Source organism: Bos indicus, chromosome 6 (genome assembly GCF_029378745.1).
Source record: "Bos indicus isolate NIAB-ARS_2022 breed Sahiwal x Tharparkar chromosome 6, NIAB-ARS_B.indTharparkar_mat_pri_1.0, whole genome shotgun sequence".
Taxonomy (NCBI): domain Eukaryota; kingdom Metazoa; phylum Chordata; class Mammalia; order Artiodactyla; family Bovidae; genus Bos; species Bos indicus.
Window position 1 is genome coordinate 82372777 of NC_091765.1, and position 15887 is coordinate 82388663.

Below are 15887 nucleotides of genomic sequence, written 5' to 3' on the forward strand. Positions count from 1 at the left end.
CAAAAAGTCAAAGAAAGTTGACTCACTCTATTGCTGTCATATTGAGCTAGAAGATGGATCTTCTACTGTGCTTAGAGATCCTGAATCTGTGGCTTTTAGATCAAGACTGGAATCTACACCATGAACTTTCTAGCTTTCAGGCCTTCAAATTTTACCGTTGGCTCTCCTGGGATCTCCAGCTTGCAGATGGAAGATGGTGGGACTTTTCAATCTCTACAATAGGTGAGACGGTACCTTATAATATTTCCTCATGTGTGTATTAATATATTCCATTGGCTCTATTTTTCTGGAGAATCCTGACTAATACATGACATAAAAATGAATGGTTTGGCCAAGCCATGGTGGGAGCAGGTATGCGTGTCTCTGAGCTATCCAGCTCCATTCTTGTCTCTGTCACAACATCCATACCCTCCATTGCCATGACTGAACAGATGATGCACATGGCACCCTCAAGGGCCACAATGACTGGATGACCCAGATTCGCTACTACTCCCAGTTTCCAGACATGATATTCTCTGCCCCTGGGGACAAGACCATTGTTATGTGGAAGCTGACCAGAGATGAGATGAACTATGTTTTTCCAGAGTGTGCTCTTTGGGGTCACTCTCACTTTGTTACTGGTAATCTCCTCAGATGGCCAATTTGCCGTCTCAGGCTCTGGGGATGGAACTCTTTACCTCTGGGATCTCACAATGGGCACCAAGATGCACCACACCAAAGATGTGCTGAGTGTGGCCTTTTCTGACAACTGGCAAATTGCCTCTGGCTCCTGAGACAAAACCATCAAACTATGGAATATTTCAGGTGTATGTAAATATACTTTCCAGAATGAGAGTCAATCAGAGTGAGTGTCTTGTGTCAGTTTCTTGCCCAACAACAGCAATCCCATCATTCTTTCCTGTGGCTGGGACAAACTGGTCAAGGTATGGAACTTTGCAAACTGTAAGCTGAAGCCCAGCTACATCGGCCACACAGGCTCCCTGAACATTGTGACCATCTCTCCAGATGGATCTTTCTGCGCTTCTGGAGGCAAGGATGGATAGGCCATGTTGTGAGATCTGAATGAAGGCAAGCACCTTTATACACTAGATGGTGAGAACATCATCAGCGCCCTGTGCTTCAGTACCAACCACTATTGGCTCTGTGCTGCCATGGGCCCTAGCATTAAAATCTGGGACTTGGAGGCAAAATCACTATAGATGAACTGAAGCAAGACATTATTGGTACCAGCAGCAAGACAGAGCCTTCCCAGTGTATCTCTCTGGCTTGGGTCTGCTGATGGCCAGATACTGTTTGTTGGCTACATGTACAGCCAAGTGTGCATGTGGCAGGTAACCATTGGCACCTTCTAGAAACAAACACAGAAGAGTTTAAAAATTTTTTAAAAAGAAAAGAAAAAAGTTGGCTTTCTGGAAAAAAAATGAATGGTTAGGAGAGGATATTATATATTTTGGTTTGGAGGGGATTTTATGACTATTTTTGTTTTCATTCTATTTGGATAGAACTATGTATCTGTTCAGGGTAGTGTATATTGATGAATGTAATTATGGAGGAAAATGTTATTTATCCCTCTTTAACCCCATGCTGAAAATGTGGAGCTCAAAATGGGACTACTCTTAAAATGTAATATGAGTTCTTTGCAGTTGGAAGGGACTGAAAAGGGAAATTTAATGAACTAGTGTGGTGTCTGGAAACCATACAGATTGAAATAAAGATAGTTTTGCTGAGGAGCTGGAATTCTTCAAGTTTTTTAGGCCAAAATGACATGTGAAAAATTTCAAAGTTTCAAACATAAAGTGCAGGGCTAGAGGGATATACACTGCAAGAGGCAGTCTATGCAGAAGGTACTACCTGAAAACCATGTGCCAAGACAGAAAATAGAAGGCAATATTTTTTTAAAACCTAGTTGAGAGTAGACATTTTTAGTCAAGGAAACAGCAGGTGCTAAACCTAAAAATTGGACTGCTCTAGAAAAACAGGTTTTTACCTGTAACTGAGTGGTAGGGTATCCATCTGCAATGCAGGAGTCACAGGTTCGACCCCTGGGGAAGGAAGATCTCTTGGAGAAGGAAATGGCAACCCATTCCAGTACTCATGCCTGGAAAGCCCTATGGACAGAGGAGGCTTGCAGGCTACAGTCCACAGAGTCTGAAAAGAGTCAGACATGATTTAAGTGACTAAACAACAACAGGAAAACATATCCACAACAGCTCTTGAGAGAAAATCAGTTGCGAGCATATAAACAAACAATAATGTGTTAGAACATTTCATGATAGTACCAGCAAGTTATAACCTTCCTGATTCTCTAAAGACAAGATACAGAAGTGTAGGTATAAGTCTGGCAAAGAAAAATATAGAAAATCACTTTAATCAGATAGTATAGATTTCTGTCTACTAAGATCCAGACAGAACAGGAAGGAGAAATGCAAAGAGTAAACGTCTTTTAATTTCATGGCTGCAATCACCATCGGCAGTGATTTTGGAGCCCAAAAATAAAGTCTGACACTATTTCCACTGTTTCCCCATCTATTTTCCATGAAGTGGTGGGACCAGATGCCATGATCTTAGTTTTCTGAATGTTAAGCTTTAAGCCAACTATTTCACTCACCTCTTTCACCTTCATCAACAGGCTCTTTAGTTCTTCTTCACTTTCTGCCATAAGGGTGGTGTCATCTGCATATCTGAGGCTATTGATATGTCTCCCAGCAATCTTGATTCCAGCTTGTGCTTCCTCCAGCCCAGCATTTCTCATGATGTACTCTGCATAGAAGTTAAATAAGCAGGGTGACAATATATAGCCTTTACGTACTCCTTTTCCTATTTGGAACCAGTCTGTTGTTCCATGTCCAGTTCTAACTGTTGCTTCCTGACCTGCATACAGGTTTCTCAAGAGGCAGGTCAGGTGGTCTGGTATTCCCATCTCTTTCAAAAATTTCCACAGTTTATTGTGATCCACACAGTCAAAGGCTTTGGCATAGTCAATAAAGCAGAAATAGATGTTTTTCTGGAACTCTCTTGCTTTTTTGATGATCCAGTGGATGTTGGCAATTTGATCTCTTGTTCCTCTACCTTTTCTAAAACCAGCTTGAACATCTGGAAGTTCACGGTTCACGTATTGCTGAAGCCTGGCTTGGAGAATTTTGAGCATTACTTTACTACTGTGTAAGATGAGCACAATTGTGCGGTAGTTTGAGCATTCTTTGGCATTGCCTTTCTTTGGGATTGGAATGAAAACTGACCTTTTGCAGTTCTGTGGCCACTGCTGAGTTTTCTAAATTTGCTGGCATATTGAGTGCAGCACTTTCACAGCATCATCTTTCAGGATTTGAAATAGCTCCACTGGAATTCCATCACCTGCACTACCTTTGTTCATAGTGATGCTTCCTAAGGCCCACCTGACTTCACATTCCAGGATGTCTGGCTCTAGGGGAGAGATCATACCATTGTGATTATCTGGGTCATGAAGACCTTTTTTGTACAGTGTTTCTGTGTCTTCTTGCCACCTCTTCTTTATATCTTCTGCTTCTGTTAGGTCCCTACCATTTCTGTCCTTTTTTGATCCATCTTTGCATGAAATAAATGTATTAGATATTATATAATATATGTTATAATATATATTATATAGCAATTATATAGTATATAATATATGTATTCAGTTCAGTTCAGTCACTAAGTCATGTCTGACTCTTTGCAACCCCATGAATAACAGCACATCAGGCCTCCCTGTCCATCACCAACTCCCGGAGTTCACTCAAACTCATGTCCATCAAGTCGGTGATGCCATCCAGCCATCTCATCTTCTGTTGTCCCCTTCTCCTCCTGCCCCCAGTCCCTCCCAGCATCAGGGTCTTTTCCAATGAGTCAACTCTTCACATGAGGTTGCCAAAGTATTGGAGTTTCAAGAAATAAATGAATGTATTTAAGAATGCATTACATTGTTTGCTTTTCTAGTAGGTGCTAATGTGACGGTTGTATTTTAAACCCTTCCCCCAAAAGGGCGAGTTAGTAAAAAGTGTTTGTTTTAGGTATATAACTGCTCTATACATTTCATTTCATTTTTGAAAGTGATTTCTCCTTTTAAAAAAGACTTTAGATAGTCACATAATGCAAAATATGTGTGTGTGTGTGTGTGTGTATGGGTACACACAAATAGGTACACACAAACGTTTTCTATGAGCTGTTCTGTATTGGAGTAATTCCCTGATGTTTTGAATGTAAGAGTGTTGCCTTTAACTTAATATTAATACAACGTTTCACTATTAAAGTCTACTTTCCAGGTCAGTTAATTAAATTGTTAGATTTCCTATTTTTAACTTATTCCTTTTTTTAATAATAGTCTTTTTTCAAAACTTTTTATTTTATATTGAAGTATATCCAATTAACAACATTGTGATATTTTCAATGGACAGCAAAGGGACTCAGCCATAAATATACATGTATCCTTTTCCCTGAAAACACTCCCCCATCCAGGCTGCCAAATAACATTGAGCAAATTTCCCTGTGCTATGCATTAGGTCCTTGTTGGTTATACTTTTTATGTATAGCAGTGTGTATATGTGATTGCAGACTCCCTAACTATCCCTTCCCCCAATCCTTCCTCCTGGAAACCAAAAGTTCATTCTCTAAGTCTGTGAATCTCTTTCTGTTTTGTAAATAAGTTCACTTCTACCATTTCATTTTCCAAGGATGTCATATGACATTTCTCCTTCTCTTTATGATTTTCTTAATTCAAATGGCCAAATCCATGTCTCTGAAGTTCTCATCCATTGCTCTTAGCAGGCTACCGAAGTTGCGAAGTTACTGATGAAGGTTTTTACAGCATATCAAATATGGGCAAAAAAGCAAAATGGCTGTCTGAGGAGGCCTTACAAATAGCTGCGAAAAGAAGGGAAGTGAAAAGGAAAGAGAAAAGGAAAGATACACCCATTTGAATATAGAGTCCAAAGAATAGCAAGCAGAGATAAGAAAGCCTTCCTCAGCAATCAATGCAAAGAAATAGAGGAAAACAACAGAATGGGAAAGGCTAGAGATTTCTTCAAGAAAATTAGAGATACCAAGGGAACATTTCATGCAGAGATGGGCTCAATAAAGGACAGAAATGGTAGGGACCTAACAGAAGCAGAAAATATTAAGAAGAGGTGGCAAGAATACACAGAAGCACTGTACAAAAAAGATCTTCACCACCCAAATAATCATGATAGTGTGATCTCTACCTAGAGCCAGACATCCTGGAATGTGAAGTCAAGTGGGCTTTAGGAAGCATCACTATGAACAAAGCTATTGTTCCAGTTGAGCTATTTCAAATCCTGAAAGATAATGCTGTTGAAGTGTGCACTCAATATGCCAGCAAATTTGGAAAACTTAGCAGTGGCCACAGGACTGGAAAAGCTCAGTTTTCATTCCAATCCCAAAGAAAGGCAATGACAAAGAATGCTCAAACTACCGCGCAATTGCACTCAAGTCACACACTAGTAAAGTAATGCTCAAAATTCTCCAAGCCAGGCTTCAGCAACACGTGAACCGTGAACTTCCAGATGTTCAAGCTGGTTTTAAAAAAGGCAGAGGAACAAGAGATCAAATTGCCAACATCCACTGGATCATCGAAAAAACAGGAGAGTTCCAGAAAAACATCTATTTCTGCTTTATTGACTATGCCAAAGCCTTTGACTGTGTGGATTACAATAAACTGTGGAAAATTCTGAAAGAGATGGGAATACCAGACCACCTGACCTGCCTCTTGAGAAACCTATATGCAGGTCAGGAAGTAACAGTTAGAACTGGACATGGAACAACAGACTGGTTCCAAATAGGAAAAGGAGTACATAAAGGCTGTATATTGTCACTCTGCTTATTTAACTTCCATGCAGAGTACATCATGAGAAACGCTGGGCTGGAGGAAACACAAGCTGGAATCAAGATTGCTGGGAGACATATCAATAGCCTCAGATATGCAGATGACACCACCCTTATGGCAGAAAGTGAAGAGGAACTAAAGAGCCTGTTGATGAAGGTGAAAGAGGTGAGTGAAATAGTTGGCTTAAAACTTAACATTCAGAAAACTAAGATCATGGCATCCTGTCCCATCACTTCATGGGAAATAGATGGGGAAACAGTGGAAACAGTGTCAGACTTTATTTTTGGGGGCTCCAAAATCACTGCCAATGGTGATTGCAGACATGAAATTAAAAGACGTTTACTCCTTAGAAGGAAAGTTATGACCAACCTAGACAGCATATTAAAAAGCAGAGACATTTCTTTGTCAGCAAAGTCCATCTAATCAAGGCTATGGTTTTTCCAGTAGTCATGTATGGATGTGAGAGTTCGACTATAAAGAAAGCTGAGTGCAGAAGAATTAATGCTTTTGAACTGTGGTGTTGGAGAAAACTCTTAAGAGTCCCTTGGACTACAGGGAGATCCAACTAGTTCTATCCTAAAGATCAGTCCTGGGTGTCCATTGGAAGGACTGATATTGAAGCTGAAACTCCAGTACTTTGGCCACCTGATGCAAAGAGCTGACTCATTGGAAAAGATCCTGATGCTGAGAAAGATTGAGGGCAGGAGAAGAAGGGTACGACAGAAGATGAGATGGTTGGATGCCATTACCAACTCAATGGACATGGGTTTGCATGGATTCTGGGAGTTGGTGATGGACAGGGAGGCCTGGTGTGCTGCATTTCATGGGGTCACAAAGAATCGGACACGACCAAGAGACTCAACTCACCTGAACTGAAATGCTGACTCTGAGATGTTTGGCTTTTCCAGTGAAAATAAAAATAAACATAAGAAAATAGAATAGTCATTGGACATTTTATAAAGAACACAATTTCTTCTGGGAAAACAATGAAATTATCAGAAAGTAATTTAATATTCAGATTTAAATAATAACCATGGAATGTGATATTTTACTATCTTCTTTTGAATTATTCTATTCATGTGTTTTCATACATTCATGTGTTTACCTCCTAGATGGACTAGGATACTGGCAATTATTAGTTTTATTAGTTTTCTTTTTTAAATGTTTATTCATATGTTTATAGATTTTCATAAATAATCTGCTAATTTTCCAATGAAAATTTAGAATTTTTCAGTTTACCCTGACAATAGAAGACCTTTTCCAAATGTTTTCAATACATTGGACTGTCAAAATTTCATCAAGAACAACTGACAATCAGCAATAAAATCAACTTTAATTTCTCCAAAATTATCTGGTTCTTTCCTGACTCCCCAGATAGTAGCAACTTAAACATTTCAATTAGTTGTTAGGCTTGGAAGGATAACAAGCTTTCTTTGAACTCCCAGATTCCATTATCCCAGCTGATAGAAGCATACACTCATTCTTACACAGTGAAATTAATCACTGTTTCATTATTTTGCTGACTTTCTTGCTGACCGTGAGTATTGCAGGATGTATCTTGTATGTCCACACACTTTGCAAGCAGAAGCACTTAATGACTTTGTTCCAGACTGTTTTCAAGGACATTTATATAGATAGCATCCTTGAAAGATTACGATAACATCTCCTTTCAATTCAAAGGACAGGTTTTCTTTAAGTATAAGAAAGATAATGTCTCCATTGGAGCAAAGGTCAGGTAGGATTATTGAACATTATATAAACTTAGGGTTTCTCTCCCATTTATAGCACACTGTTTGTGTGTTTTTCTTCAGAAAAATGAAGATGGCTCTTCATACTTAACAGCCAAAGTACTTCTGAATATAATGTTGGTTTACCTTCCTAAGATCTATGAAATTATCAGGATTGTTTCATCTATTTCACTGCTATGGACATAGCCTCAGGAAGAGTAAATTATATTCTAATTATAAAGTAAATTATCTGGGTGTTAATCACAGCTATTTCACCTTCCCAAAACTCAGTACTTAAATTAAATTTGGAATTTCATTGTAATAAATACACATACATGAACTAGGTAATTAAAAATTAAAACTCTTTTCTTCCTTTCAAGCAGTCACTTAATTTTTAACCTCCAAGCTAACATCTCTGCCAGTTCTTTTTTATTGAGGAGATAATTTAGACTCATACAAGTATATATTTAAATTTAAATACTTTTATAATTGGGCTTCCCTACTAGCTCAGATGGTAAAGCATCCATCTGCAATGAAGGAGACCTGGGTTCTATCTCTGGGTAGGGAAGGTCACCTGAAAAAGGAAATGGCAAGCCTCTCTAGTGTTCTTGCCTGGATAATTCCATGGACAGAGGAGCCTGGCGGGACACAGTCCATGGGGTCACAAAGAGTTGCTATGACTGAGAGAGTAACAGACATATTTTAATAATAATATTAGCATTTAATATACTCAGTTATTCACCTGTCTTCTTTTCACTTAATTACATATTTATATATTGTTATTTAAAAAAAGAATTCATTCAGGAAAGCACTCTGGGCATTTTGAATTAAAAAAAATAAAAAGGTTCAGGAAAGAAAAGTTTTGATTTTAAATACATAACTGTTTCAAATTTTTTTTTTTTTTTTTACTTTCTAACGCTGGTTTCTTGTTTTAAAAATTAGGCTCTATACAACTAAATAACACAAAGCATTTTCCTTGTTTTTCTGATGGGTATGATTCAATTAATATGAACACTTATTAGAAAAAGAGGGGAAAATGCACAGGAGTTTAATGAATACATGGCTCCTGATATTTCATAAGATATCCAGGTTTGTTTTGTTTGATTGTTTCTGCCTTTAAGCAGTTCTCAATTTGAGTATTATTTGCAAAAATATAATAGTTTAAATCATAATTAGTTCACAATTGAAGTAGGAACTTATTCATATTTGAAACCAAAAGCTTGATATGGGAGAAATAATACAACAGAGGTGGGAGTGTGCTGGAGACAAGACCACTAAAAAAAGGAAAGTAAACTAAGGTATAATTCTGATCGTGTGAGTTAGAGACTCATTCAGAGTCCAGGTCTGCCAACTACCAGCAATACAAACAGTTTTGTTTTTGTGCAATTAGTATGTATTTTATAATTTAAAAATGTTAATTATCAAAAACATTCCTTGTTTCATAGAGTTTTGAAGATCAAATGAGAACCCTGATGAAAGTACATAGCATAGAGCTTTTTACTTGGAAGTTCAAATAGTATGTGTACGAAGTTATATCTGTCTCTTTTTGATCCCATGAACTATAGCCCGCCAGACTCCTCTGTCCAAGGAATTTTCTAGGCAAGAATACTTGAGTGAGTTGCCATTTCCTTCTCCAAGAGTTCCATGTTTTTAACATCACCAGAAGATTGTTTCCTTGAGAAAACTACATACAAATTTTGTGCTATTGCCCTGTTATAGGCAAAGACTAATTATTTATCCTAAAAAAACGGTATCTGAGCCCTGGAAAATTAACATGATTAGCATGAAGACACTGTGATGACAACCACTTTATTTAGTTCAGTTCAGATCAGTTCAGCCACTCAGTCGTGTCTGACTCTTTGGAACCCCATGAACTGCAGCACGCCAGGCCTCCCTGTCCATCACCAACTCCCAGAGTACACCCAAACCCATATTCATAGAGTCAGTGATGCCATCCAATCATCTCATCCTCTGTCGTCCCCTTCTCCTCTTGCCCTCAATCTTTCCCAACATCAGGGTCTTTTCAAATGAGTCAGCTGTTCGCATCAGGTGACCAACGTATTGCAGTTTCAGCTTCAACATCAGTCCCTCTAATGAACACCTAGGACTGATCTCCTTTAGGATGGACTTCTTGGATCTTCTTGCAGTCCAAGGGACTTTCAAGAGTCTTCTCCAACACCACAGTTCAAAAGCATCAATTCTTGGGCACTCAGCCTTCTTTATAGTCCAATTCTCACAACCATACATGTGATGTGGTTTTTCCACTGGAAAAACAAGAGCCTTGACTAGATGGACCTTTGTTGGCAAAGTAGTGTCTCTGCTTTTTAATGTGCTGTCTATGTTGGTCAGAACTTTCCTTCCAAGGAGTAAGCATCTTTTAATTTCATGGCTGCAATCACCAGCTGCAGTGATTCTGGAGCCCAGAAAAATAAAGTCAACAACTGTATTCACTGTTTCCCCCATCTATTTGCCATGAAGTGATGGGATCAGATGCCATGATCTTAGTTTTCTGAATGTTGAGCTTTAAGCCAACTTTTTCACTCTCCTCTTTCACTTTCATCAAGAGGCTCCTTAGTTCTTCTTCACTTTCTGCCTTAAGGGTGGTGTCATCTGAATATCTGAGGTTATTGATATGTCTCCCAGCAATCTTGATTCCAGCTTCTGCTTCTTCCAGCCCAGCGTTTCTCATGATGTACTCTGCCTTAAATAAGCAGGGTGACAATATACAGCCTTGACGTACTCCTTTTCCTATTTGGAACCAGTCTGTTGTTCCATGTCCAGTTCTAACTGTTGCTTCCTGACCTGCATATAAGTTTCTCAAGAGGCAGGTCAGGTGGTCTAGTATTCCCAGCTCTTTCAGAATTTTCCACAGTTTATTGTGATCCACACAGTCAAAGGCTTTGGCATAGTCAATAAAGCAAAAATAGATGTTTTTCTGGAACTCTCCTGTTTTTTCGATGATCCAGCAGATGTTGGCAATTTGATCTCTTGTTCCTCTGCCTTTTCTAAAACCAGCTTGAACATCTGGAAGTTCACGGTTCACGTATTGCTGAAGCCTGGCTTGGAGAATTTTGAGCATTACTTTCCTAGTGTGTGAGATGACTGCAATGGTGCGGTAGTTTGAGCATTCATTGGCATTGCCTTTCTTTGGGATTGGAATGAAAACTGACCTTTTCCAGTCCTGTGGCCACTGCTGAGTTTTCCAAATTTGCTGGCATATTGAGTGCAGCACTTTCACAGCATTATCTTTCAGGATTTGACATAGCTCAACTGGAATTCCATCACCTCCCCTAGCTTTGTTCATAGTGATGCTTTTTAAGGCTGACTTGACTTCACAATCCAGGATGTCTGGCTCTAGGTGAGTGATCACACCATCATGACTATCTTGGTTGTGAAGATCTTTTTTGTATAATTCTTTTGTGTATTTTTGCCACCGCTTCTTAGGTCACTCAAATCATCTCGTCAGTCAATTCAGAATAAGAAGTTTCCAATAGTTCAGATTTATAAGTCATCAGTATGAAAACAAGTAATAATAATATGATACTTTTGATTGTATCAGGCCAGGTTTCCATAAATGTTTAATTGTATCCTTCTAATCAAACACTTATATTTAAAGTTTTCACATGATTAGTAAAAAACAAAATCAGAGAATTAAATGAGTAACTATCAGATAAGTTACTTCTATCCTTGTCTTTCTAATAAAATGTGAATTTCAGTTCTAGTTCTTAGGTTTAATCCTACCTCACTCATGGGTGATTTGGTGTTTTATCAACTTCTACCCAAAAGCATGAAGAAGTAAGGTAGAGTGAAACTCTTGTATATCATGCTAAGTATTGATATTAATTACCAATAAATTATTGGAAAAGAATGAAAAGTGAGCCAGAGAAATGATGTCAATTTTTTTGTTTGCCTTTTGTGACATGGTGATGTGACTGCTAGTATCTCTGAACAATTCAGCAAGTAAGTTTCTAAGATACTAGATTTATATGTTCATGAAGAGAAGAAAAGCATAAGTTTTCCTGCAATAAGCAAATGGCAAACAAACATAGTTAACTAATGATTCATCCATGATTCAAAATTCTTGTTTTTTAACCCTGAAGAATTGTGTTTTTCCTTATTCTGTGGTGATGGTTAATCCCTGAACACTCCATGATACTAAGCTGTTATTCTTTGAAGAATGTAGCAAACTATCTTTCTTTGGGTCAATAGTCTTCAAAGAAAGTTTACTTTATCTAGTAATACTGCTGCTTCTTTCCTAAATCTCAGCCTTGAAGCCTCTGGATATATATAAAATCCTCATTTGTTGTCCTAACCTGTTTTAGTACTGTAGCACACAGAAAAGCTTGCATTTTTTCCATACCAAGACAAGAATAAGATCTTTGCTAACTCTTCTTTGTAAGATGAAAATCACATTGTAGTAGACACTGATCTTGAATTAGACATTTTTTTGTTTCAATTATGGAAAATTGCTATAAAGTGAAATATGAAATGCTAACCCTAAAACCATACATTGAGGCCAAAATAAACTTTATGACTCTCCAAACCTTTTTATCACTAAAATTTCTAATGGTCTTTTATGTTGTTTATTGACACAAAATGTTCATTGGAACACTTTTCTTGTTTTTTAGGTTAGTCAATCAAAATATGTAAACAAAATAGAAGTTCATGGAAATGTATAACAATAGAAAATTGGTTAATGTAATGTGTTGGTTACCCATAAATAGAATCATAGAGACATTTAAAATGTGTACAAAATCATCAATAATATTAGAAATGTTCACATTTTCAGGTTAAGAGAAAACTTATAATATCAAATTATGTATGTGAAATACTTCAGTCATGTAAAATATTGTACAAAGAATGATGGAAATTTGACAAAAGTCAGTACTGTGGTCACTGAATGTGGTTCTTTGGATGGCTTTAATTTCTTTTACACATTTTTCTGCATTTTATAATGTGCATATTTTACTCATATAATCAACTCTCAAAACTGCTTATTTCGGGCATATTTTTGAAAGCAATTTAGCTGTAGGTTTTCATAAAAATTTACAAGTTAAATGATTAAGCACTTATCATTTAAAAAGGTTGTACTATGTAACATTCCAATAATTTTATCAAATTAAACTCTCTATTAGCAGAAAAGGGTGAAAGTGCAAAAACTTTTGAAAGGACAATTTAAATTTCTACAAATTTTTTAACTCTGTTCTGACATTTGTTTTAGCCTTCCATTTTGATTAAGTACCTGTTTTTCTCAGCTTTTCTGCTATTCTAATGAGAACTGGTGGAAAATGAGTATAGCCTTTTCTTTTTTTAATCACACTTGATGTATAGATTTGTCAGGTATAGAATTGTATGAGCTTAAACTCTCTCTTATTAACCATTCTGAAATCCACTGCATCTAGGAATTAGGTTCAGTTAATAACCTACTGACATCTAAGGTAAAATTCACAGTCACTATATATGCATGTCAAAATCTATTAAAACAAGTGAACAAAGGGTTTACTCTACAAAGCTTAATTAAACAAGTGGATTTTCACCAAGCTTATTTCAGAGGAATGACTGTATCTAAATGGTGATAAAAGTATTTCCATTAAAAATCTGTCATTCAAGTTATCCCAGTCTATATTGTATTAGAGAATTTTTCTGTTTTCTGCAGCTATGCCATCACATTTATATTTATGCAAGGGTTATATATTTTCTACTATATTCTACATATATTTAGGCCTAAATTCATGGTAAATTTAAGTCCACAAATAGCTATAAAAGGCCACTTTTTACCAGGTACTCAACAGAATATAATGAACACAGACTAGAAGTTTGATACTGATCACATTCAACTCAGAAAAGTAGTTACAGTAATTTAATTCATTGGTGTCTCATGACAACTATTGGGAGTATTCAACATAATTAATCTCTCCTGTTACTTAAAGTAACCATGGAAAAGCCAATGGAAAATTGAAGTAGAACAAATCTTTTTGCTAGCATTGACTTTCATGTGCTAATCTGTTGTTCAGTATGTATTTAATTAATATTAGCTGTGTGCACACTGTATATACCATGCTGGGAACTGGAGAAGCACACAGTAGTCCTGGCCTCCAAGTGTTTACTACTGAATTCAGATATCTGTAATTAAAAAGTCATTATCAAATTCTGAATTTAATACCAAAGGAACCATCTAAGCTTCTATATGAGCACTGAATTATTATTATTATTATTTTTTTGCATAGGCTTTCTGAAGAAAGACATACTTAAGGAAATGTTATCTACTTTCAATCATAGAGGGTGCATAGAGTTGACTAGTAGTCAGGAAAGGGACAATTAAGCAATTGCCAAAACATTTCTGTCAGAGGAAGAGCATATATTAAGATAGAGATAAGTTGTTCATGATACCCAAAATAGATAGAAAGGCTAACATATAAGATAAAAGGGAAACAATAAGAACAGAGTCATTTGTTTTAAATATCTGCTACATTGTATAAATTTTGAGTAGTACTATGTTTGATAATTTCATATTATAACATTTGCAAAATTATTTACCTAAATTCAATGTTTCTTTTGTGTTCGTATATAACCAGGCAGGATGCTGTATCACTTCATCTGTTTAAAAAGTAATTGACATACACGAAATTTAATATCACCTGACCCTCACCCATCAACCTCATAGATAATTATGCTTAGAGGTATTAAAAAAAAAATCTGAAACCAGATTATCTGACTAAACTTTGTATTGTTTCATTAAAATACCCTCTTCTGTCTCAAAAGTGAATCAAAACAAAACAAAACAAAAATTAAAGCACACATGGGCACACATACATACACACAGATAGAACTATTAAATTCAGCCTGAACTGAAAACTCAGTAACTTTGCATTGGGTTTAAATTACACATAATTGTAATGCTAGAATGTACAGACTTGACTCCTTTCATTTTTATAACTGAACCCAACTTGACTTTTAAGTTTTCAGTTACTTACTAGTCATAAAATTTATTCTTGCCAATTCAAGGTCCTTCAGTTCAGTTCAGTTCAGTCACTCAGTCATGTTCGACTCTTTGCGACCCCATGAACTGCAGCACACCAGGCCTCCCTGTCCATCATCAACTCCCGGAGTTCACCCAAACTCATGTGCATTGAGTTGGTGATGCCATCCAGCCATCTCATCCTCTGTTGTCCCCTTCTCCTCCTGCTCCCCATCTCTCCCAGCATCCTTAGTCACTTCTAATTTAAATTACAGTGTCCCTTGGTTAATATTGAAGTCCAAAGTCATAAAGTCTTCATATCTTTGGTGAATATTGAAGTCTTTGGTTAATATTGAAGTCCAAAGTCATTATATCTTCCCTTCTTTTCTGGTGGACACCTAAGTCCACAGACAGCTTACTTATAAATCTTACATCTAAGGCAATGCTTCTAGAACATTTAGCATGACCTTGGCCTGCTGACCTGAACTGTGGATTAGAATCCCTCCTATTTAGTGTGTGTTTGTCTGACTCTGCTTGCATCCACAGTTGACAACCAAATTTCCAATATGTGGTACCCCTAGCAGGGCTAGAAAGAATTATTCTTTTGTGCATTAAAAGATAAGCTGATGCATATTAAAACTTTTAAGAGTTTGAGTAAAAATCAATTCCAATGTGTCAGTAGCAACTAGACTTGATTAGGAGAACTTCCACAGGAGTCAGGAGAAAGGTTTATATACAGGAGGTGCAGATACAAAGAAAGGAAATTATTTAATTGGCTAAAGCTTAAAGCTAAGTTGATTGTGACAGATCATCCTTAGGCTTCTATTCCATAAACTTGAGGTATTTACAGAATTAGGTTTTGGTTGGCTTACATAGGCCACCACTATATTACAGCCACCTCAATCTAATGGTCTCCTTATTTAGTTAATGTAATAGGTGTGAGACATTCAGCTATTCCTCCTAAAAGTTTCAAAATTTCCTCCATATCTCTCACATAGTGGGTAAAACTTCCCTCAATGCTATATGCATAGATATCTCACTCATCCTCTATCCCTGTGGTGTAATAAAAAGCATGGAACCCTGCTAAATGATCTGCTGTCTCCCTCTCTTACAATCTTGGAAATTAGTCAGAATTGCCATGTACTTTGGAATCACCTCAAGTTACCTGTGGCTTCTGTTGTTTCTGATTCACTTTGGGAATAAGAACTGAGGCGTAGGGACTTGAGGGCTTCCCTGATGGCTCGGTGATAAAGAAGTCACTTGCAAGGGTGATGCAGCTTTGATCCCTGGGTTGGGAAGCGTCCCCTAGAGAAAGGAATGGCAACCCACTCCAGTATTATCGCCTGGG

General features: G+C 37.1%; 1 pseudogene; it reads left to right on the plus strand.

Annotated features, from left to right (window-relative positions):
- The first annotated feature begins 419 nt into the window (after positions 1-419).
- On the plus strand, positions 420-1352 carry LOC109560038 (small ribosomal subunit protein RACK1-like; annotated as a pseudogene).
- The last annotated feature ends 14535 nt before the right edge of the window (positions 1353-15887 follow it).